A 26957-nucleotide genomic window follows, 5' to 3' on the forward strand; every position below is an offset into this window, starting at 1 on the left:
ATCCCCTTCCCCATTTCTTTCTTGAAGGGCAAGACAGATGTATATACCCCATTCCTGTATATCTTGTTTCTCAGTTGCATATAAAACAATTTTTAACATTTATATTTAAAATGATGAGTTCCAAATTCTCCAAATTCCAGAAAAAAATGAGACTATAGAATCTTAACTTGGCGACAAGGAAGACCAAAGCATGCAAACAGAAGAAAACAAAGTCAAAGCTCCTTCATCCAAAGCCTTCAAGAAAGGCAATAGAAGAGCTCAAAAAGGATTTTGAAAATCAAGTAAGAGAAGTAGAGCAAAATTTGAAAAGAGAAATGAGAGTGATGCAATAAAATCATGAAAAACAAGTCAACTGCGTGCTAAAGAAGACCCCAAAAATAACACTTTCAAAAATACACTAACCCAAATGGCAAAAGATATTCAAAAAGCCAATGAGGGGAAGAATGCCCTGAAAAGCAGATTTGGCCAGATGGAAAAGGAGATCCAAAAGCTCACTAGAAAATAGTTCCTTAAAGATTAGAATGGCACAGGTGGAAGCTAATGATTTTATGAAAAATCAAGAAATTATAAAACAAAACTAAAGGAATGAAAAAATAGAAGAAAATGTGAAATATCTCATTGGACAAACAACTGATCTGGAAAATAGATCCAGGAGAGACAATTTAAAAATTATGGAACCACCTGAAAGTCATGATCAAAAATAGAGCCTAGACATCATCTTTGATGAAATTATCAAGGAAAACTGCCCTGATATTCTAGAACCAGAGGGTAAAATAAGTATTGAAAAAATCCAACCACCTTCTCAAAGAGATCAAAAAAGAAAAACTCCTAGGAATGTTGTAGCCAAAAATCCAGAGTTCCCAGGTCGAGGAGGAAATATTGCAATCAACCAGAAAGAAACAATTCAAATACTATGATAATACAATCAGGATAACACAAGATCTAGCAGCTTCTCCACTAAGGGATCAGAGGGCCTGGAATATGATATTCCAGAAGTCAAAGGAGCTAGAGTTAAAATCAATAATCACCTACCCAGAAAAAATGAGTACAATATTTCAGGGAAAAAATGGAATTTCAATGAAATAGAGGACTTTCAAGCATTCTTGATGAAAAGACCAGAACTGAATAGAGAATTTGACTTTCAAACACAAGAATCAAGAGAAGGATGAAAAGGTAAACAGAAAAGAGAAATCATAAAGGACTTTCTGAAGTTGAACTGTTTACATTCCTACATGGAAAGACAATATTTGTAACTCTTGAGACTTTTCTCAGTATTTGTGTGGTTGGAGGGATTATACACATACACACGAGTGTGTATGTGTGTATGTGTGTGTGTATGTATATTATAAATATAATATACATACATATATATAAATATATATTATATATACATATATATGAGATATATAGATATAGATATATATAGACAGAGCACAGGGTGAGTTGATTAAGAAGGGATATCTAAAAAAGATAAAATTAAGGGGTGAAAGAGGAATATATTGGGATGAGAAAGGGAGAAATGGAATGGAGCAAATTATCTCTCATAATAGAGGCATGAAAAAGCTTTTTCAATGAAAGGGGAAAGGAGGAAGGTGAGAGGCAAAAAGTGAAGCTTGCTCTCATCACATTTCGCTTAAGGAAGGAATAACATGCACACTCAATTTGGCATGAAAATCTATCTTACACTACAGGAAAGTAGGGGAGAAGGGGATAAGTGGGGTGTGGGGAATTATAGAAGGGAGAGCAAATGGAAGGACGAGTAATTAAAAGTAAACACTTTTGGGGAGGCACAAGGTCAAAAGAGGGAATAGAATAGATGGCAGGAAGAAAAGCATTGAGGGAAATACAGTTAGTCTTTCACAACATGATTTTTATGGAAGTCTTTTGCATAATTACACATGTATACCCTATATTGATTTGTTTGCCTTCTCAGTGGGGATGGGTGGGAAGGGAGACAGAAAAGTTGAAACTCAAATTTTTAAAATTGAATGTTCAAAATTGTTTTTACAGACCACTGGGAAATAAGAAATATAGTAATGGGGTATAGAAATCTATCTTGCCCTACAAGAAAATAGAGGAGATGAGGATAAGGGAAGGGAGGAACATGATAGAAGGGAGGGCAGATTGGGGGAAGGGACAATCAGAATGCACAGTATGTTGGGATCAGGAGAGTGGAGAAATGGGGAGAAAATATGGAACTTAAAATCTTGTGGAAATGAATGTTTAAAACTATAAATAAATAAATTTTTTTAAAGTCAAATTTTCTATTCAGCTCTGGTCTTTTCCTTAAGAATGCTTGAAAGTCCTCTATTTCATTGAATGTCCATATTTTCCCATGAAGAACTATGTTCAGTTTTGCTGAGTAGGTGTGCCTTGGTTTTAATACTAGCTTCTCTGACCTCCAGAATATCCTAACCCAAGCCCTTTAAACCCTTAATGAATAAGCAGCTGGATCTTCTGTTATTCCAACTGCATTTCCACAAAACTTGAATTGTTTCTTTCTGGTTGCTTGCAGTATTTTCTCCTTGACCTGGGAACTCTGGAATTTGGATACAATATTACTATGAGTTTTCTTTTAAGTATCTCTTTTGAGAGGCAATTGGCAGATTCTTTCCATTTCTATTTTACCCTCTGGTTCTAGAATACCAGGTCAGTTTTCCTTGATAATTTCTTGGAAGATTTTGTGGCTTTGTTTTTTTTTTTTTCATGGCTTTCAGACAGTCCAATAATTTTTAAATTATCTCTCCTGGAGCTATTTTCCAGGTTAGTGGTTTTTCCAATGACATATTTCACATTTTCTTCTATTTTTTCATTTTTTTGGTTCTGTTTTATAGTTTCTTGATTTCTCATAAAGTCATTAGCTTCCATTTGCTCCATTCTAATTTTGAAGGAATTATTTTCTTCAGTGAGCTTTTGGACATCCTTTTTCACTTGACCAATTCTACTTTTTAAGACATTCTTCTAGTTGGCTTTTTGGACTTCTTTTGGGACTAACCATTTGGGTTAGTCTATCATTAAGGTGCTATTTTCTTCAATATTTTGGAGGATCTTCTTTAGCATGTTGTTGACTTGATTTTCAGGATTTTCTTGCATCACTCTCATTTCTTTCCCCAATTTTTCCTCTAACTCTCTTACTTGATTTTTAGAATCATTTTTGAGCTCTTCCATGGCCTGCAACCAATTCATATTCCTCTTGGAGGTTTTTGATGTAGGAACTTTGACCCTACTATCCTCCTCTCATTGTATGCCCTGAACTTCCTTGTCACCAAAAATATTTTATGATGTTTACTCATCTTTCCACCCAAACACTTGACTTTCTAAGTCTTTGTCAAGGTAGAACTCTGCTTCCAGTGGAGGTGGGGGTGGGTATACTGTCTCAGGCTTCAGGGATTTTGTGTCAGACACTTGATCCCCCACTGTCTGTGGTCCCAGAGCTCCAGAAACAACATCTGCTGCTGTTGCCACTGCTATCAACAGCCATGGCCACTATCATCACCCTGAGACTGCTCTCTTCTTTCACCCAAGGTCCCACATAGTTTTCTGACTGACCTTTTCGGCATTTTTGGGTTTAGAAGTCTGAAAATTGCCACAGCTGCCAATGATTCAATCCCCTGAGGCCTGTTCTGGCAGGTCTGTGCCACTGAGGCCCAAGCCAGACTGCACTCCATTCCCTGACTGGTGCAAAAGACCCTTCCTGTCCACTTTCCAGGTTGTCTTAGGCTGGGGATTTGTTTCACTCTGTCATTTTGCATGTTCTGTAGCTCCAGAATTTGTTTGCATTCACTTTTGTGGGTATGTGGAGGGCTTTGGGGGAGAGCTCAGGGAAATCTCTGCTTTTGCTCCACCAATTTGGTTCCACCTCATAAATGGAATTTAATTGTCATTCTTTTCTATTCTCTCACAATGCCTGCTATAATGCCTTAACACACAGCAGGAGTTCAAAACATGTTGATATCTAGGAGATGGGACAAAGCAAAGGGCCAGATGAAAATCTATTTGCCACCCAAAGCATTGATGATTAGGAGAAATTTATATTTAGAATCAAATCTGCTTAAAATGTCCAGATCTTCAGGTTGTCACTGCCAGTGTAGAGCAAAGTGCAATGTTCCATTGTTCTGAATAAATAGAGAGACATCATGGCACAGGGGATAGAGACTGGAAACTGGGATCAGAAATATCTGATTTTTGCTTCCTGCTTCTGCTACATCTTGGCTATGTGACCTTAAATATGTTGCATCAAGACCCTAGGCTACACTGTTAAAATCATGAAATTAAGAACAGATGCTAATTTGGATGCGTATAATATTACCCAAATCAAAAGCTCCTTTCATCAATGAAATTGATGTCCAGTTAAAAAAAACTTTATAAATTATATAAAGTCCATCAGATGAGCACACAATTTCTAGACAGTTTTAGTCTTTAAAAAAATGGATGATCCCATAAGGAAAGAATCAGTTCTTTGGGTCATCAAAATATTATACCATTATGGGAAGGCAAGAACAAACATTTTTAAGGCACTTTGGGGGACAAAAGACACCTCACCTATGTGAGAATTTTTTTTCTGTGTAGAGTGGATTATCTGCTTTTTCTATTTGTCCAAATGGCCTCTTTACTTTTTCCACTGTACACATTTAATTTCCTTCTTAAGGTTAATTAAACTAGGGAAAAGAAGATGCTATGATCAAATCCCATTTAAATCAGTAAAATAAACATTTAGTATCATCAGTTAATAGCTTAGGGGTCATTTAATCCAACTCCCTCATTTTACAAATGAGGAAACTAAGGCACAGAGACATGAGCCAAAATTCATACAGGGTCAAAGTTGGTATTTAAGCACTGTTCTTGTGCCTTGATATGCAATGCTCACTCCACTTCACCAATCTGTTTCTCAACTAGGACAGTTAAACTATTTACAAAGAACCCTGTAAGGACCCAGAGATAACAAGCTATTTGATCTATTGAAATTAGATAATCATAATAACAATAGTTGACTTTTTTGTAGATTTAATATCTTCATGGTACATCACTTGAGTCTTACAAAAACCTTTGGAGCCATAGAAATTATGTCTATGACTACCCTGGTCATTGTTGTTGTTGAATCATTTCAGTCATAACCAACTCTTTGTGACACAATTTGGAATTTTCTTGGCTAAAATACTGGAATGGTTTGTCATTTCCTTCTCCAGTCCATTTTATAGAAGGAAACTGAGGTAAACATTGCCCAGGGTCACACAGCTAATAAGTGTCTGAGGTCACATTTGAACTCATAAAGATGAGTCTAGCTGATTCCAAGAGCAGTGGTCTACTCACTCTACCACCTAGTTGTTACTACTTTTGTTATACAAATGAGGAACTCAAGGTAAATGGTAATAGAGTAATTGATTTCTGCCATCCCATCCCACTTAAATTGATAATGCATTCATAAGAAGATCCTTCACTGTCAAGGGTCTACTGAAGCCAAACTAGCAGGCTTTCAAGAACCAGTTCTTAAATTCTGACAGAGATAATTTAAAACTCAGAGAAACTCCAAAAATCAGGGATTGACTTACTGTTTTTTTCCCTAGGCCACCATCAAGAGTCATTGAAGCAAATTAAATTTATAAGTAAGTGCATACCATTTTTTTCTTCTGAATATCCTTTATTAAACATTCACGAGCACACACTGGAATCAAGCATGAAAACTTAAAACTAGAATGATGCTAACCAGGAATCCTTGCTCATAACTGTGTTCAGATCAGCTTAAGAAAACCTGGCCATGAACAAGGGCTCATTTATAAATTATTGAGTGTATTAAAAAGGGATTCATTCCAGAAACTGGATAATTTGGCTTTCCAAGACCCCTTGGATGAGGCATTACTTGGGAGGAGGAGGCAAGGCAATGTTGATATGGTAGTAAATGTTTAACAGTGATCCCCTCCAAAAAAATATACCCAAGATACACTTATATGTTTAATCTCTTTTATTAGATTTTTCTCCTTCATGTTCTTAAGTCAGAGCAGGGGTTGGTACAAACTATGACCCTCTGGTCACACTTTGCTAACCTCCATTTGTAGCCATTTCCGAGATGTAAATGCTCAGTCTGAAACGTTAAAAAATCGGCTGGCTCTAGCATGCTGGAGAAAGAAGAGGGCCACAGTTTCAGCTTTGGCTCCACCCTATTGCCTGTCTTTAGCTAGAGAAAGGACCTGTGAGATTTAAATGGTCTAGGAGACTTCAGATGTCCCATATTCCTACAGTGGTTCCTGTCATATTGTTGGAACAGAAAACAATAATGCCTGAATTGACAACCAAGGACAGATGGACCCAGATTCACTGTCCTCAACCGGAATGTCTTGAGTACTCTAAGAATAAAAGAAAAGAACTTAAAGTAACCAGTATTTGATATTTTGTCTAAGAATGAACCTATTTTCTCCTGGATTCCTGTTCTTGTAGGAGACTGTGTCACAGACATTTTGGAGAAGATGGTTTTTACTTATTGGTCTTAGCACAAGAGTTTAGTAAGTACCTCTTTCTAAAAGTTACTTAAATCTATATGACGAAGATGATCCTCAACTAATAAAAACTGAGAGAAGCATATTGGGGGGGGGGGGGTGATGTGGAGGGAAGTTTAAAAGGTTAAATCCCAAGGGATTTAATAGGTTTTAATTCAATAGGACCCTAAAGGAAATATGTTGTCAAATTCTGAAGGTCCAATTTGTCAGTAGGAGAAGTTGCAAGAAGGGTCTCATATAGGCCCTAAAAGGTTCAGAGAAGATTAGTGATTTCTCTGACCCACAATGCATGCCCAATACATATTTATTGAATAATTACTTAGAGTCAGAGATCTAATAAGTGTCAGAGGCAGAATATAGACCAAGATTTTCATGAGTCTAAGCTGAAACTACATGTCATTGTCTCTATCTTGATAGCCCTGAAAAATTTAAAACATAAAAATGAAGAAAGTTATCCCTAAATGGGAAGACAAGATTTCATATTTCTTTTGAGAGAATGGTCAAAGCTGAATTAAGATTTTTAAAAGAGTATTTCAAATTAGATACCACCTGGACTCAGTATTTTATGCTATCTGAGTCATTACGATTGTTCAATGTTAAAATACGTGCATACATTTTATTTTATAGTACTTTACATGCATTCCATATTTATTGAGTTTATATTACATTCATATTTTAAAGCACAGTTTTAATTAGTTTTCATGTTTTCATATTCTACATATGGCCAGAGGCTATTGAAATAGGTATATTTTAATAATTCCAATGAATAAATAAAATATAATTCTTACTTCTATCAACAGTGATTTTATTATTTTTTACACTCAGGACTTTTATTATTACTAATATTAATAATGACAATTGCTTTCTGTCTCATTCTAAAGAACAATAAGAATTCAAATATTCCATCATGCTTTAAGAAAACATTGAAAGTAGTTTTTAAAAGAAGTGTAGATTTTCAAGGAACTAAGAGACAGAGGTGTATAGTGGAAGGATTATTGAGTCAGAGAATATGGCATATACTCTTGCCCATGCCACCTACTACCTATGTGACCCTGAGCAGGTCACATAACCTCCATGTTACTCAGTTTCCTCATCTATAAAGTGAAGGGCTTGATTAGGTATTTTTTAAGGTTTCTTCCAGTTCTAAATATATAAATGTAATTTTACTTCAAAGCTAAAATTATCTTTGGGAATAGAATGTAGTATCAATACAAAAATAATCATCAATTTGTATTTATTCCTCAGGTTGTTGCTCTGGTCTACTATCCTGACTCGTATTTAAATTAGTGAGTTTTGTCACCAGAGGGAAATAGTTACTTAGGTTCAAGTGTGAACCCTGTGGAGCTACCCTTGTAAAAGTACAGTCCACGAGTCTCCATCGATTCACTTGCCATTAACAGTAACGCAGAAGATGTGATTAGCTCTTCGCAAATCATTTACTAAAATGGCATAGTGAAATGATACAGCAAAACTTTCTTCCCCTTAAATCTAGGACTCACTCTTCCACTGATTCATATAGCATACATAGATTTGAATTGGGCTCAGACTTATTTATGATAAGAGTAAAGAATATATTTATTACTAAGGCAATCTCACTGTAACATTGCAGGGATCCTATGCCCTTTCTCTCCTAGTAGTTTCATCACAAAGATCTCTTTCTGAAAAAACATCATTCTTGGGTGAGGTTGCCTAGCAGGGCTCTCACGGTCTGTTCTTCTACATAGCTTGATTCCAATTGTTGCAGTTAGCTCTCTGTTGAGTAAATATTAATCTCTCCTATCTCTTGCAGAAGACCTACTCCTCCATCAAGTAACTGGTTCTCTTTCTTTGTCTACCTAGAGTATGTGCTTCTGTTTCCTTCTGAATTCAATATCTCCTACAGGTAGAATAGCTCTGCTTCAAACTGATGTGGCAACATGTGAAAAATCCTGAACACCATCTTTGATACCATCTCAGGGGATTCATTTCTTTTCCATTTCAGGCTCTTAACTTGGACTAATGAAAACTACCTACCAAACTTTGTTCTCCAGAATTTAACTATTGAAAATACTTCAAAGTTGTCACTTACTGTTTGTTCTTCCCACGACATTGCTTCCTTCTGATTTAAACAGAAAGGAATCCACACTTTATAAAGGGATAAAAGCATGCTAACACCTTGCTAATACAATAAATCCTCATAATACATTACCATAGGAAATTCTTCCTCTACTTCACTGCCTGCTCAATTAAACTTTTGCCATCCCAACAAATCAACTGGGGCTTTTTTTTGGCAAAATCCACACAGCAGAATTGACAAACCATCTGGAAATTTACAGTATTTCATAAAATCTAGCCCTGCTGGTAATCCTAGGTTTATATTTACTTCCAAATTTATAATATGCAATTTTAGCAAGAAGACATGATTTACAAAATCTAAATATACTATTATCTGCCTGAGACTTTGAAAAGACCTTCTCTAACCCAAGTACAATAAAGAAAAGGGAAAATAAAGTAAATCTGCCCATCACAAAGGGAAATTCTGATGCCTACAGGACTCCCAAAAGGGATAGAAAACATAGGGTTGACTGGGAATTATCATATACTGGACCAAGTAGAAATTCTTATGGGTCTACAAAGCACCCCGATTTATCCAGTAAACCCATATAATGCATAAAACAATTTGGCAAAAAGGAAAAATGAGCTCAGAAATGCCAAGTAGAGGTTTCGGCTCTTCAGAAGAGATGAAGAACTTGTCCCTTCTTTGGTTCCATGATTTCCCCCATAACTCAGCTCAAACACCTCTCCTATTCCTCCAGCTGCTAGTAACCTCCCTTCCATAATTACCTTGCTATTTATTTTCCATATGTTTTGCTTCTAAATATACAGGCATGTGTTGATTTCTCCAATGTTAACTCCTTGATGCTGAGGAATAGTTCTTTTTTGTCTTAAATTTATCATAATTAATTTAGCCCCCTGTTCTCAAATAATCAAGTCATATTAACCATTTTTATTTAACCCTGTTCAGAGCTAATACGATATTCACAGTGCCCACAGTAGCCACGAATATCATGGCACAACTCACAATCGCAAAATGCCACAGACTCTCCACATGGAAGGCAGAACCAAAACATTTATTCAGACGCAAATCCACCAGCGCAACACAATAACACAATAACAACGCAGAGGGCAGCACCATCCCCAAGCCTTCCCCCTGCTAGACTTCCCATAAACCAGGTCCATTAAACTCATCACAAGCAGGCTCTCTTGAACAAAATCACAAAGAATCACAAAATCACTCACGCTACCCAGGAGCCTGCATCCTTCTTAGCCCTGACTGCTCTCAAGACTACCTTCCTCTCAGTTCTGCTCTAGCTCTTCCTCTTCCTCTTCCTGCTCCACTCATTCAGAGAACTCCTTCCACAACAGACTCCATGTGACTTAACGGGTCTATTAATGAACAGGTAAGGCTTTCCAATTCAAATTACTAATAAAGTATTTTATCTAAACTACTGCTTTGCAAGGTAAAGTATTTGCTTTATTTTATTTCATTTCATTTCATCTTATTTTCTCTTTTTTTTTTTTTTATTTTTGCCATGTTGGTTAACACTTAGCACAAACACTTGTTTCACTGGTCTTCATTTTCTCTCTGGATTCCTCACTGACAGACAGAACACAAATGCCAGCATACTTCTGCTATCTTCTCCGTGATGTTCCCTGACCAAGTCTGTGTTCTTTATTCCCTGTCTTAGTCTCTCAGTGTTCTTATTCAATGCCCACTGACTACATAAACATAAAGATACTGCTCTTCACATGACCTGTCTGTAAATCAATAGACGAGTATGGGGATTTCTAAACTCTCTATGATTCAACTCTGTTCAAACTCCACTTTGATCCATGAAAGTGGGTGATTACACTCTTGAGAATCTTGCACTCCAGTGAATTACTATCACTTGTTCAATCCCATCCCAGATATGGATGCTTTTTCTTTATGAAAGTAATTAATCTGGAATCAAGGTAGGATAGAATAGCAGGGGTGCTTTCCCTTTGCCTTTACAGACATATTCATATTTGTGTCTAATGGCAACTATCTTGGAGTGGGGAAAGAGAAAAAAAAGGCAAAAATGAAACATACATAGTAATTTTTCTATATTTAAAAAGAATAGTAAGTTGTATGTAATAAGCTTGCAGTTTCACACATAATAATCTTTTTCCATTTTATGTTATGGAAATGATTGTTTTATTTCTTAAGTTCCATATAAAAGAAATAAAATGTAAAAAGAATTAAAATCATAGTATTCTCGGGGGGAAAGTTCATTTGCATGAGTCATGTGACTTGGTAATTATTTGAATGTAGAATTAAAAACCCAGGTTCTCATGAAAGGAAGGGGGAAACCTTAAATTTTAAAAGATGTTATAATGTGTTTTTGTCCATCTTTTTGTATATTCCTCTGTTGGAGTATAAATTCCTGAAGGGAAAAGGAATTGTATGACTACTATTTTCTTTAAAATTATATAACTTTACTTTCTGAATGATATTCTGTACCTAGTGAATGCATTTCCTGTATTCTTGACTGACTGATTAAAAATACCAACCTTCACCAGACTATCAATAGAGAAAGAAGGGAATTTTCTATAAACCTTGTGCCTGGTCTGGAACCCAGTCAGTATGTAGGTAAGGTGATAGGGAGTTGGATAAGAGGAGCTGGCAAAAGACTGGCAGTTGCAGACAGAAAAGATACTAATGAAGAAACCTTGAGATGTTATATTTCAAATAATTGCATTCCTCAGGGTAATGCAGAGAAGAATGAGCTATGGCAAGACAGATTATTTACAAAAAAAAGTTATATTTTTTCTTTAAAATGAAATAAACTATATGATCCCCCTATAACAACTAGAAAAGTCTTTGAATTCTTCCGAATGCTACATAATAGATTCTATTTCTTTCAATCATACTCTACATTAACAGACTGTCAAACTGATAACTTCTTGGTTGATTGCTAATTCTTATGTTATTTTTCAAATTAAATTTTTATAATGATCCAGGCCTCTATGTAATTAGAGACAATCATTATTAATGCTAATGCTCTACACTTGAGTAGCACTCAACGATTTTCAGATTGCTTTGGCATACTTTATCATATTTGATTTTCTCAGAAACTCTGTGGGGTAGGTAAGGCTGATGAAGAAAGCAAGATTCAAATGAATTAAGTGACTTTCCCAAGTGAACAAGGCTAATAAATACCATAATCAAGATTAGTACTCACATCTGAAGGTGAATGCCATTTTCACTATATCCCAGTGCCTTTCATCACTAAATTTAAAAATTCTTCTACACATGCCACAATATTTGGTGTTCATAGTGGTGTATTTTTATTTTTCAGAAATAATTGAATACCCCCATCAGAGTTCTTCATATTCACTAAAGGACATTTTACTTAAAAGAACATTTTTTTTTGTTTTCTACATAATTCTTCATTTGAAAATGGCATCTTTCAAGATACATCATAACATAAAACCATACAGCATACTGTAAATACAAAAAAAAAGAAAAAATACAGAATACTGAAAAATAAACAGATATCATCTATATTTTGTATTTTTAATTAATCCATTTATTTTATTTATTCTTTTGATTTATTTTTATTTGCTATTGTCTCGTATTGGTATTTTTAAAATCACAGTCATTTCCCCATAACCAACCCACCTCTGTCACTTAGCCATTTTCTGTGAAACAAACAAAAACACTTCAATAAAGCCAACTGACACAGAAAGCAACCTGGCAGTATTCAACACATTCCAATTCCATAGTCTCCTCCTCTCTATTAAAAGGGAGGGGGGACATATATTTCGTTATCAGTTCTCAAAGTCCTATCTGTTCATTTTTGAGAGAGTATGATAGAGTGGGAAATACCCTAGAATTGGTGTCAGAAAAGAGGTAGATGTAAATATCAGGGCAAACACTTGAAACCCATGCAAATTTGCATGTCACTTAACATTTGAGCCTCAATTCCTTTCTCTAAAACTTGTATGGGGAGCTAGGTGGTACAGTGGATAGAGGGCCAGGACTGGAGTCAGGAAGACTCACGTTCTTCAGTTCAAACCTGGTCTCAGAAACTTACTAGCTATGTGGCCCTGTTTGCCTCAGTTTCCTCATCTGTAAAATGAGGTGGACAAGGAAATGGCAAGCTACTTCAGTGTCTTTGCCAAGAAAACCTCAAATGGGGTCAAAAAAAATCAGACATAGCTGAAATGATTGAACAGCAACAGCAACAAAAAAACAAACTGGAATAAAAACTTTGGATTATCTACCTAGTCTTGTGAAAATCTCATGATTAATGAACAACATTATATAAAGACTGAGTTATAATAATCAATATGACTTTAAAGTAAAAATATGAAATGTTAATATAACATATCATTATATTGGTGGTGATCCATTATTTCTTCTGCAGGTATATTCACGTATATACACAAATATATACACACATACATATATTCACATACATAAATATATATGCACCTATACATACATATACATAAAATGTACATATATAGACATACATTCATATATACACATTATATACATAAGTATTCATTAAGATCCTGATCTTCTGTCAGTTATTGTATTTCTAGAAATATGGTAGCCAAGAAGAAAAAAGAAGAAAAAAAACAAGGAGAAGAATGAGGAGGAGAAAAAGGGCTTCACTTTGTTCACCTGTAAAATGAGAAAAATTTGACTTTGTCACTTGTGAGGTTCTTTCCAGATCTACCTATGAATCTATGATCCCATAATTTGAAATGATCTGTAAGTGATCACTAAAATAACTTCCAAATCCAAATATGATTATCTACTAAATAATACTTTCATATGATGACAGATCAATGATCTCATTGACATAGTTAATCCCTCCAACTATGACAATCACAACCCATTCACACTTTCTCACTCTGAATGACTTGTTTATATATTCCCCCACATCTTCACAGGGATCTATCAAATGTGTTGGAAGAGTTGTTAGACATGGCCACCCATAGAGTTTGTGACGCCCTGGGAAATTTTCTTTTATGGAGCTCCTTTCTATATGAACAATTTGTAGAATTAATGGACCTATATGGGGTATACTGATTTATAAATGGAGATTTAGAATAATGGATAGAGAAGAAATACTCAAGTATATGTTTATTGTCCAATCAAAACGTAGGAAGGCTCTTGGTAATGTCTAGGTCTAGGCAGTATCTCATCTTGTTGCAGTTTAAGAACCATCTCTTCACATCCTCTACTGTAAAATGAGCTGTTCCTGCTAATTTTGTATTATTTACCTTGAGAAAGAAAGTAGCAGCAATGTTACTTACTACCCATAATTCATTTCATAACAAGTGGTGTGATTTAAACTATTGAACTACATAGAGCTGAAATAACCCTCTAAATTTGGGTTCCTATTTTTATCTATACTGCCACTCACAACATAATTCCATGCAGCACGAGCAGCCATTGATGATCACAGTGAATTCACACACCTTTAGTCCTAGATAGCCTCAATACTATTCAGGAGATATTATAGGAAAACAGTTTACATTATGATTGCTCACTTCACTCCTAAGCTCCCCTCAGGCCCTCAATATGCCACAAATATTCATAGATTCATTTTCAGAAAGTATTTATAGTACCATTTAATAGTTGATACCCAAAAGTTGGAAAAAATCAAACAATCTGATACCATTGCCCAATAACACACATTCCAAGAAAACTGAAAAAGAGGCCTTTTTTGAAACAACACAAGTCAAGGAATAAAACATATTGGACAAAAACTTTATTGTAGATCTTAACTCTTTTAACACCTTCCATGTTAAAAAAAGGACTTCATCAAGGCCCTAATTATATCCATTATTTTGCAAAATTAAATGATTTTATGATAAATTTTTGAATCTCGCACTAAAGTTTAAATTATTGTTTTTGGCATTATATTATTTTCTCAATACAAATAAATCAGAGGAAGGAATTTTGGTACTAGCTTTACATTTTATGGTACCCTATTTTATAAAACTTCTTTAAAAAACACATCTTTGTTCCCCAATTGATAAATGATCAAATGATATGAACAAGCAGTTTTCAGAGGAAGAAATTAAAGATATCTATAGTCATATGAAAAAACGTTCTCAATCACTATTGATTAGAGAGATGCAAATCAAAACAATTCTGAGATACCACATCTCATCTATCAGATTGGCTACCATGACAAAACAGGAAGATGATAAATGTTGGAGAAGATGTAGGAGAGTTGGAACACTAATTCATTGTTGGTGGAGCTATGAGCTGATGAAACCATTCTGGAGTGCAATTTGGAACTATGCCCAGAGGGTTATAAAAATGGGCATATCTTTTGACCCAGCAATACCACTTCTAGGACTGTAGTATCCCCAAGAGATCATAAAAGTGGGAAAGGGTCCCACATGTACAAAAATATTTCTAGCAGCACTCTTTGTGATGGCCAAAAAACTGGAAATCAAGGGGATGCCCATTGATTGGGGAATGGCTGAATGTATTATGGTATATGAATGTAATGGAATACTATTGTGCTATAAGAAATGATGAACAGGAAGACTTCAGAGAGGCCTTGAAAGATTTATATGATCTGATGCTGAACAAAAGGAGCTGAACCAGAAGAACTTTGTACACTGCAACAACCACAGTGTGCAAGGATTTTTTCTGGTAGACTTAGAACTTCATTGGAATGCAAGGACTTAAAAAATTCCCAGTGGTCTTTTAAGGCAGCATGCCTTCCACATCCAGAGAAAGAACTATGGAATTCAATTGCAGAATGTAGCAGATGATTTTCTTTTGTATTACATTTTGGTTTATTATATGATTTCTCTCACTCCTTTTAATTCTTCTATACAACATGAATATGGTGAAAATCTATTTAATAGGAATGTATATGTAGAATCTATATAAAATTGTATGCCATCTTGGGGAGGAGGGGGGAGGGAGGGGGGAAGGGAGGGGGAAAGGAGGAGGAGGGAAGGAAAAAAATCTAGATTATACGGTAGTGATTGTGGAACACTGAAAGTAAATTTTTAAAAAATGGGAAAAAAGGGAAAAAAATTTAAAAATTTTTTGCTGGTTATGTGTGGTGCAAACTAAAATTGAGTGGGAATTGGGCTTTGATATTACATCAATCATTCCTGTCCAGATTAGTTAGGTAGTTTTTCTGAATGCCTAAGATAATGAGAAAATGAAAGACATTATACCTTCGAGAGTAGAGATGGTACTTCTCAGGAGCAAGACTGCAAGTGACATGACTGAGAGAAGCAAGTGTGAACATTTTTTTTAATAATTAATTTATTTGATTTCAGTTTTCAACAATCATTTCCGTAAGTTTCAAATTTTTCTCTTCCTCCCACCTCACAATGGCATGCAATATTATGTGGGTTCTACACATACACTTTTATTAACTGCATTTTCTCATTGGTCATGTTGCATAGAAGAATTAAAACAAATGAGAGAAATCATGAGAAAAACCAAAACAAACAAGACAAAATAGAAAATACTCTGCTTCATTCTACTTTCTGACTCCACAGTTCTTTCTCTATATATGGATGGCATTTTGTGTCAATAGTCCTTTGGAAATGTTTTAGGTCCTTGCATTGCTATGAAGGGCTAAGTCTACCAGAAACAGTCCTCACACACTGCGGCTGTTACTGGGTATGATGTGTTCCTGATTCCATACATTTCAGTTTTCATATGGAGATATGCTTTCATTTTTTTGTTTTTTTATAGCTTTTCAGTTGCGTACCCAATTCATTGTTCTCCTCTTTCTCTATTTTATTCATGTAAGCATTCAGATATATAAAACTTCCCCTAAGAACTACTTTCACTGAATCCCATAAATTTTGGTAAGTTGTCTCATTATTGTAATTCTCTTGAATGAAATTATTGATTGTTTCTATTATTTGTTGTTTAACCACTCATTCTTTAGGGTTGTATTATTTAGTTTCCAATTAATTTTTGGTCTTTCCATGGCCCTTTATTACACATTATTTTATTACATCATTATCTAAAAATGATGTATTGACTATCTCTCCCTTTCTCCACTATATTGTGAGGTTTTTATGCCCTAGTGATTGCATGGTCAATTTTTGTGTATATGCTATGTACCACTGACCAAAAAGTATATTCCTTTCTATCCCTATTTATTTTTCTCCAGATGTCTATTATATCTACACTTTCTAGAATTCTATCCACCTCCTTAACTTCATTCTTGTTTATTTTGATGTTAGACTTAACAAGTTCAGAGAGGGGAAGGTTGAGGTCCTGAATAGTATAATTTCGCTATTTCTTCCTGTAACTCCCTTAACTACTTTTCTAAGAATCTGGATGCTCTACTACTTGTTGCATATATGTTAAGCAATGATATTGTTTCATTTTTGGTGATGTCTTTTAGAAGGATACAGTTTCCTTCCTTATCTTCTTTGCTTAGATCTATTTTTGCTTTTGCTTTGTCTAAGATTAGGATTGCCACCCCTGCTTTTCTTTTTTTACATCAAGTAAAGTTCTACTACAGTCTTTACCTTCGCCCCATGTATATCCCCCCTGTTTCAAATGTATTTCTTGTAAGCAACATGTTGTAGCATCGTTTTTTTATTTATTCTACTATCTGCCTCTCTTTCATGAGAAAGCTCATCCCATTCACCTTCAAAGTTATGATTACTATCTGTGTCTTTATATATGTCCTATCACACACATGCCCCATTTATGCTTTTATTTCTCCCTTCTCCCTTCTCCTCCTCAAGAGTTTTACTTTCGGGGGGCGGAGCCAAGATGGCAGAGTAGAAAGACGCACATACACATAGCTCCGAACCCACAACCCATAAAACGGCTACAGGGAAGTAACTCACGGTGAATTCAGCACCCAGAGGCCATGGAATATTGGAGCCAGGGAGATTTCTGTTCCAGAGAGACCTGCAAACCTCTCGCAGGGGGTCCTTCACGCTGCGGACTGGGCGCCGGGACTGGGAGCTGAGTGCAGCCCTGCCGCGGCCGAGGCACCGAGAAGAAAAGATCCGAGCGGGCTTCAGGGATGGGATCTCCAGCGGCCATGCGGGTCCCTCCACCCACAGAGGGACCTGCAAACCTCTCGCAAAAGGTCCGTCGAGCTGCAGACGCGGAGCCCAGCCCAGACCTGCCACGGCCGCGGCACCAAGAGATACAGTTCCGAGCAGGCTTCAGGGACGGGATCTCCAGCGGCCTCACAAGTCCCTCTACCCACAGGTGATGGGGGTCAGTGAGAGAGTCTCTTTGGCGGGTTGAGGGGGAGTGGGGTGCCCCCATAATTCAGCTCCCCCCCCGGGAGGTAGAAGCTGAGAGGCAGCTGCAGACCAGGGCTCCCCAAGGTGGCAGGAGCCTGGATCCATTGTGGAAGGTCTGTGCATAAACCCCCTGAGGGAACTGAGCCTGAGAGGCGGCCCTGCCCCAACCTCAGCACCTGAACTTAATCTCACACTGAATAGCAGCCCTGCCCCCACCAAAAGCCCTAAGGCTGGAAGCATCATTTGAATCTCAGACCTCAAACGCTGGCTGGGAGGATCAGGAGGCGAGGTGGGTGTGAGGAGAATATTCAGAGGTCAAGTCACTGGCTGGGAAAATGCCCAGAAAAGGGAAAAGAAATAAGACTATAGAAGGCTACTTTCTTGGTGAACAGGCATTTCCTCCCTTCCTTTCTGATGAGGAAGAACAATGCTTACCATCAGGCAAAGACACAGAAATAAAGGCTTCTGTGTCCCAGTCCACCCAATGGGCTCAGGCCATGGAAAAGCTCAAAAAGAATTTTGAAAATCAAGTTAGAGAGGTAGAGGAAAAGCTGGGAAGAGAAATGAGAGACATGAAGTCAAAGCATGAACAGCAGATCAGCTCCCTGCTAAAGGAGACCCACAAAAATGTTGAAGAAATTAACACCTTGAAAACTAGCCTAACTCAACTGGCAAAAGAGGTTCAAAAAGCCAACGAGGAGAAGAATGCTTTCAAAAGCAGAATTAGCCAAATGGAAAAAGAGATTCAAAAGCTCACTGAAGAAAATAGTTCTTTCAAAATTAGAATGGAACAGATGGAGGCTAATGACTTTATGCAAAACCAAGAAATCACAGAACAAAGACAGAAGAATGGAAAAATGGAAGATAATGTGAAATATTTCATTGGAAAAACAATTGACCTGGAAAATAGATCCAGGAGAGACAATTTAAAAATTATGGGACTACCTGAAAGCCATGATCAAAAGAAGAGCCTTGACATCATCTTTCATGAAATTATCAAGGAAAACTGCCCTGAGATTCTAGAACCAGAGGGCAAAATAAACATTCAAGGAATCCACAGAACACCACCTGAAAGAGATCCAAAAAGAGAAACTCCTAGGAACATTGTGGCCAAATTCCAGAGTTCCCAGGGCAAGGAGAAAATATTGCAAGCAGCTAGAAAGAAACAATTCAAGTACTGTGGAAATACAATCAGGATAACACAAGATCTAGCAGCCTCTACATTAAGGGATGGAAGGGCATGGATATTCCAGAAGTCAAAGGAACTAGGACTAAAACCAAGAATCACCTACCCAGCAAAACTGAGTATAATACTTCAGGGGAAAAATTGGTCTTTCAAGGAAATAGAGGATTTTCAAGTATTCTTGATGAAAAAGACCAGAACTGAAAAGAAAATTTGACTTTCAAACACAAGAATGAAGAGAACCATGAAAAGGTGAACAGCAAAGAGAAGTCATAAGGGACTTACTAAAGTTGAACTGTTTACATTCCTACATGGAAAGACAATATTTGTAACTCTTGGAACATTTCAGTATCTGGGTAGTGGGTGGGATTACACACACACACATGCACACACACACACATACATAGAGACAGAGTGCACAGAGTGAATTGAAGGAGGATGGGATCATATCTTAAAAAAAATGAAATCAAGCAGTGAGAGAGAAATATATTGGAAGAAAAGGAGAAATGGAATGGGGCAAATTATCTCTCATAAAAGAGGCAAGCAAAAGACTCATTAGTAGAGGGATAAAGAGGGGAGGTGAGAGAAAAACATGAAGTCTACTCTCATTACATTCCACTAAAGGAAAGAATAAAATGCACACTCATTTTGGTAGGAAAACCTATCTCACAATACAGGAAAGTAGGGGATAAGGGGACAAGCAGGGTGGGGGGGATGATAGAAGGGAGGGTATGGGGAGGAGAGTGCAATTCGAGGTCGACACTCATGGGGAGGGATAGGATCAAAAGAGAATAGAAGTAATGGGGGACAGGATAGGATGGAGGGAAATATAGTTAGTCCTATATAACACAACTATTATGGAAGTCATTTGCAAAACTACACAGATTTGGCCTATATTGAATTGCTGGCCTTCCAAAGGGAAGGGGTGGAGAGGGAGGGTGGTAAAGAAGTTGGAACTCAAAGTGTTAGGATCAACTGTCGAGTAATGTTCTTGCCACTAGGAAATAAGAAATACAGGTAAAGGGGTATAGAAAGCTTTCTGGCCCTACAGAACAAAAGAGAAGACAGAGACAAGGGCAGAGAGGGATGATAGAAGAGAGAGCAGATTGGTCATAGGGGCAATTAGAATGCTTGGTGTTTGGGGGGGGGGAGTGGATAAAAGGGGAGAAAATTTATAACCCAAAATTTTGTGAAAATGAATGTTAAAAGTTATATAAATAAATTTAATTAAAAAATAAATTAATTAAAAAGAGTTTTACTTTCAACCTCCATGTTTCTCATTCTCCCCTCCCTTCTATTAGCTCCCCTCACTTTTCCCTTACTACCTCTTCCCTCCTTTCTAACCACCCCCTCCCTTTTCTTTCCTCTTTCCCTTCCTACTGCCTATAGGCCAAGTTTGATTTCTGTACTTCAGTATGTTATTGCCTCCTTGAACCAAATCAAATGAGAGTAAAGCTCAAATAATTCTCATCTCCCTCCTTTCTTTCCCTGTATTATAATATGATTTAGTACCTCTTCATGTGATGTAATTTACCCTTCTCTGCCTCCTCTCTCTTCTCCCATTACAATCCCTTAGCACACTTTGATTACATTTTTATCATCACATCAATTAATTTATACCCACTCTCTCTATGTATATTCCTTTTAAATATCATGATAAATATAAAATTTTCAAGATTAAAATGTATCATCCTTCATATAGGGATGTATTCAGTTTGCCCATATTGAACAACAATTTTCCCCTGTTTACTTTTTTATGCCTCTCTGGAGTGTTGCATTTGAAGATCAAATTTTTTATTGAGCTCTGGTTTTTTCAACAGGAAGGTATGGAAATCCTTTATTTCATTGAATATCCATCTCCTTACCTGAAAGATTATGCTCACTTTTCCTGGGTAATTGATCCTTGTTATAGTCCAAGTTCCTTTGTCTTACAGAATATCATATCCCAATCCCTCTGATCTTTTAATGCAGAAACTGCAAGATCTTGTTTGATTTTGACTGTATTTCCTTGATGTTCGAATTGTATTTTTTTTCCTGTCTGCTTGCAGTATTTTCTCCTTAACTAGATATTTCTGGAATTTGGGCAGCAATGTTCTTTGGTGTTTTCAGTTTGGGATCTCTTTCAGGAATTGATTGGTGGATTCTTTCAATGACTATTTTGACCTCTGGTTTTAGACTTCAGGCAGTTTTCCTTGACGATTTCTCAGAAAATGCTGTTGAAGCTCTTTTTTTTTTTTTATCACAGCTTTCCAGCAGACTAATAATTCTTAGATTTTCTCTCCTAGATCTATTTTATAAGTCAGTTATTTTTCCAAAGAGATATTTTACATTTTCTTCTTTTTAATTCTTTGGATATCCTCATAGAGTCATTAGCTTCCACTTGCCCAATTCCAATTTTTAATGAATCACTTTCTTCAGTTAGCTTTTGTACTTCTTTTTCCATTTGTCCAATTTTTCCAGTTAAGTTTTGTACCACCTTATCCATTTGGTCAATTTTGCTTTTTAAGGAACTGTTCTCTTCAGTGACTTCTTTTTTCATTTTGTCAATTGTATTTTTAAAATCATTGGATAGTTTCTCTTCTACTTCTCTAATTTGACTTTTATAATCCTCCTTGAGCTCTTCTAAGAATGCTTTTTGGACTTGAGACCAGTTCATATTCCCTTTTGAGATTTCAGATAGGGGCATATTGTCAGTGCTGTCCTCTTCTGAATTCATATTTTGGCTTTCTCTGTCCTCATAGTAAAATTCTGTGGTCTTTGCTTTTCTTATTTACTTCTTGCTCATGGTGATTGCCTTTTTCCTGTCTTTTAAAGAGGACCTCTGCTTCTGGAACACAGAGAGCTCTGTCTCGTGACTCTTACACTGGGAGTTTGAGGGTTGGTTTCTGACTTTGTGTGTTGTAGCCTCCTGTTCTTTCAGATAGAAGCTATATAATGCTCCAGCTTACCCAGTGCTAAGTTGGCAGGTGTATGCCAAAGGTGAGGTCAGGTGAAGTTTTTCTGAATTTCCCTGGGGTTACACTGAAGCTGCTGGCATGAGGTGTGGGTGAGACGTGATCTGGCCACAGGATGTTTCCTCCTCTCCTAGGGCTGAACTAGAGTACCAGCAGGCTCATTGGCTGGTGAGCCCCATCGACATCTCCACTGGTGTCTGCCCAAATCCAACTGTGTCCTGTTGTTGGCATTTACTGGTTCCAACCTTCTGAGGTTCAAGCTGCATCTTTGAGAAGGTGTGTGCTGGGATACCTCTGGTCCTACATGGGTCCCCTTTCATCCACAGTAAGAGGAACCCTTCCCATCGATCTCTCTATCTAGCTTTCTGAACTAAGACTGCTTCCCCCTTCTGCTGGCTCTACTACTCCAGAATTTTTCCTGGGGCAATATGCTCTGGGTTTTTGACATCAACAAGGGTAGGGTGAGAGCATTTACAGTTTCCCCTTCCATCTTGCCTCCCTGAAGTTCAAGTAGGTGACTTTCAAACATTTAATCTGAGGACTGATCACTCTAGGAATGGTTGAAGCTGCTGTCATGGGCCTTGAACTTCCCTCTCACTCAGTTCCACTGGACTCCCTTCTTGTGCTGAGAGGTTTGGGAATCTACATTGCAGCTTCTGATTCAGTTCACCAGGGCTGTTCCCATTCTGCTATGGCTATAGCCAAATCTGTGCTGGGGCCACCTGCAAACTCAGTGCTCCCCAAGTCCAGGGCAACAGATTCTTCCTGTTGACCTTCTTGGATGTCCTGGGTTGGAAATCTGCCACACTCTGTCTCCTAGTGGATTCTGCCATTCTGAAATTTGTTCATATTCACTTTTTAGATGTTTCTGCAGGAGTATATGGCAGAGTTCAGGTGAGTTTGTGTTTTCACTCCACCATCTTGGGTCTACCTTATGTGTGAACTTTTGTGTGATAGAGTGTACAGGTCCCTGGAACCAAGAACAAGTAGGTAAGCTGGCCTGTAATCATGTCTGTGATGGCCATTCTAGATGCAACCCTAGAGAATACTAAGGACTCTCACAAATGATATCATTCTCACCTTGGTTGAGATGAGGTATTGCTATTTTCCTCCCAAAAGCAAGAGTCCAACTCTGTTCCATTCTATTTTCTACCCTCATTTATATAATTTCTCAAATTTCTGTTTACTTTTTACTATGACAAAGATATTTATTAATGATCAGTGATGCTACTTCATGTCACCTGCATTATGGTTAGAGGGGTCTCAGCTACATAAATTAAGCTAAATGTTGCCTTCCCCAAGAGTCATCTAAGTATCTTTTGTAACAAATTCTTTATTGTTTCTGTAGACTACAGATATTTGGCATGTGGTAGATAGATATAATTTTTGTCTGAGAAATATTCTGTGGATAGGATACTATAGAAGAGATCTCTTAGCCACAATGGTTCAATGCAACGACAGTCCTCCTTCTACTCTGGGCAGGTGGGTGGCATAGTGGATAGTGTACAGGGTCTTCAGTCAGGAAGGCCTGAGTTTAAATCTAGTCTCAGACACTTATTGGCTAGTGTAATCATAGGTAAGTCTCAGTTTCCTAATCTATACGATGGAGGATAATAGCAGCATCTAACTCCCAGAGTTGTTATGAGAATTAAATAAGACAATAATTATAAGTTATTGCCTGACGCATACTAAGTGCTATGCAAATGTTAAGGTTTATTCTTCTTGAAAGATGGGATGAGACAGATCTGTATCTAAATTTTATCTAGGATCAAAATAAAATTAAAAAGGTATATGCTAGCAACTCTGTAAGAGCTATAATAGCTAGTCCAAAGTTTGACAAAACATAATTGATATCACTACAAGGATTCTTCTTCCCTCCCCTCACCCTATCACTTTCAAACTAAAAATCCTTAAGTGGCTGCTCTGTTATGATCATTCATGCAGCTGCAATATTTGCAAGGCAAGAGTGAAACAGAAAGAGATATGTTATGACAAAAGAAAATACAATGCTGTCCATAGAATAGAAACTCATGATGAGAGTATTGAAAGGGGTAAATATGAGAAAAAATGTCTCTTTAATAAAGGCTCCAAAAATTCCTACCATTTCTTCTTTTACTTCCTAAAATGATTTTTATGGACCTTTTCTATAAAGGTGGCCTGTTTCAGACGTTCAAATACTTGTTCTGAAGTGAGCATATTGAGATAGGTTAAGTGTTCATCTTCTTTACATGGCCTCCGTAAATCAAAAGTAAAGAAGTGAAACTGCAAGAGGCAGTTAAGTGGTTCAGTGATTATAGCACTGGGCCTAAAGTTAGGATGACCTGAATTCAAATCTGGTCTCAGACACTTATGAGCTATGTAAGTTAACTCCTTTAACTTAACTCCTCTCTGCCTCCGTTTCCTCAACTATAAAATGGGCACCTATTTTCCACAGTTATTGTAAGGATCAAATGAGATCATATGTGTAAAGCACTTAGCACAGTGTCTGATACATAGTGGGCATGAATGCTTCTTCCTTTTCTTCCTTCTCCTTAAAAATCAGAGCTTATGAAAGTAACTAACACACCATGTGTAAAGTAATAAATATTCTTGTAGCCTGCAGCATTTCAGAAATATTGATCCTTGAAATATTGGTGAATTAAGTAAGAATGTGTCCTATTGGCCTCTATACATCAAGTCTCAGTCTAGCAGCTTGCATTTCTAATTTCAGCTCCCATAATTTCTGAATCAAAATAAAAGGCCTTTGGATAAAAAGAATCATTTATATTTTGATGATATAAAAACAACTGTTCTTCAAGATGGATAATTGTAACACAGACAATTGAGGAGGTAAGTACCTTTAAGGAGTTATCTATTTTCTGAACATTTCTAGGAGATGGAAACACTCAGGAAAAAAACTGAGGCAGGTGTCATTTTACTACAAGAAAATCATACTTCTTGACATTTTATTGCCTAGAAATTCAGCAACTTGTATAGCAATTCTCTGAAAGGATTTATTTTTCTTTATGAAGCCCTAGAGATAAATTTCCTAGATCCTCTAGGATTGTGAGATGGCTTGAGAAATATGTAAGCAAACCAATATTTTCATCTGAAATCTTTGAAAGCATGGGTTTCTGAAAAGGAAATGTGACTAACGAAGTCCTCTTCAATTTATGAGTGGAGGATTTAAGAAATAGAGCAATAAAGAAATGTTCTCTTCTGTCACCCTTCTGAAAGGCAGAATATCTGGGAAGTGGGGTGGGAAAGGTGACTACAAAATTTTTTCTCAGACTCTTTCTGAGAAGAAATTTTCTCTCAAACCCTTCCTGGTTCATCTGATAGTGATATATTGATTTGATAAATATGGAGGGAGACAAAAAGAAACGCTTTATTACATCTAGGGAAATGCCCTAGAAAAACTAAGCATGGGGACAAGCTATTTTCATATGACGGCTATCTGATATAATAGGAAATGCCCCAGTTTCAATGGGAAGAAACATACTTGTTTCCAATTACTGACTGCAATTTAAGGAAAGTCATTTAATTTCTCTGTGGCCTGCTCTTCACATTCATTTCAAGCACAGACTCCCATGCTTTTGTCTGAATTTCATATTCAGTATCGATAACAGCAGGTTTCCAGGATAGAGAAGAGTCAAGGAAAAGCTCAAAATTACACTGGTTTTGCGTGGTACTTTCCAGTCTCCCTTCACTATTCACACATTGTATCATATCAGATACTTGGTATAAGTTGGCACCATAGAGCAATAGCTGAGGATTTTCCTCTCATCTCCTACTTACAGGATTATCTCATTAGCCATTGAAGATAAATGTTATAAATTAAAATAATATATTGTGAAGAAGTGTTTCTTTTTTTAATGCTATTAGTTTGCATCAATAAACACTTATTAAGTATTTACTATATACCTGGAGCAGTGTTAAGTGATGGTAGACATAGAGACAAAGTAAAACTGTCCCTGCATCAAAGAGCTTATGTTTCATAAGAGGAGACAACATGTACTCCAAAAAGTGCCTATAAAATACATACAGAATGAATATGAGGTAGTTTGGGGAAAAGGGCACAAGCAATGGGAGGGATGGGGGGAACTGAGGGTATTTAGGAAGGGCTTGAAATAGAAAGTGTTATCAATTAGATGTAATGTGCTGCCTTTATCCCCATTCCCAAGTCAAATATGTGATTCCACAAAGAAACTCTTTGTTCTCTTATGACTCTTGACTAATAAATAGTTTAAAATGTGATTTTTTTTATGGAAATCTGTCTTTGGCTATGAAAATTACAAGTGTTGAGAAAAAGGAAGCTTCATCATAAGTTGAAAAACTTATCCCCCCATGAGTACAATGACCACCACTTTTCATCAACTGTATCTCAGTTTTGGGGATACCTAAGTAATGCACTGAGTAGAGTGCTGACCCTGAAATCAGGAAGAATCACCTTCCTGAGTTCAAATCTGACTTCAAACATTTATTAGCTATGTGACCCAGGGCAAGTCATTTAACCCCGTTTGCCTCAGTTTCATCATCTATAAAATGACCTGGAGAAGGAAATGGAAAACCACTCCAGTATCTTGGCCAATAAAATTTGAAATGGGATCACAAAGAGTTGAACGTGACTGAAATGGCAGAACAATGACATATTTGTTTTGACTTTGGTACAGCAAAAGTGATACTTAAAAAATACAATGAAAATTACAAATTTGGTTGAGATGTGGCAAGAACCAGGATAAGGGTAGCTCTAACTGACCAGTGGGTATGCAATTCACTTAGATAAGCCATATATATATATATATATATATATATATATATATGTGTGTATATATATATATATACATGTATATATATATATATATATATACATATATGTATATATATATATATACATATATGTATATATATATATATATATGCGCCCAATTGAGTGCTGAAAAATTCCTAAAAGCAAATATCCAGTGATTTCATATTCTGCTTATGTATGCGTGTAGTCTGATGTTCTCTACAGAATGTTCCAAATCTTGGAACAATAAATAGATGAAAGAGCTAATATAAAGG

This window comes from Notamacropus eugenii, chromosome 2, assembly GCF_028372415.1.
Source record: "Notamacropus eugenii isolate mMacEug1 chromosome 2, mMacEug1.pri_v2, whole genome shotgun sequence".
In the NCBI taxonomy this organism is placed as follows: Eukaryota; Metazoa; Chordata; class Mammalia; order Diprotodontia; family Macropodidae; genus Notamacropus; species Notamacropus eugenii.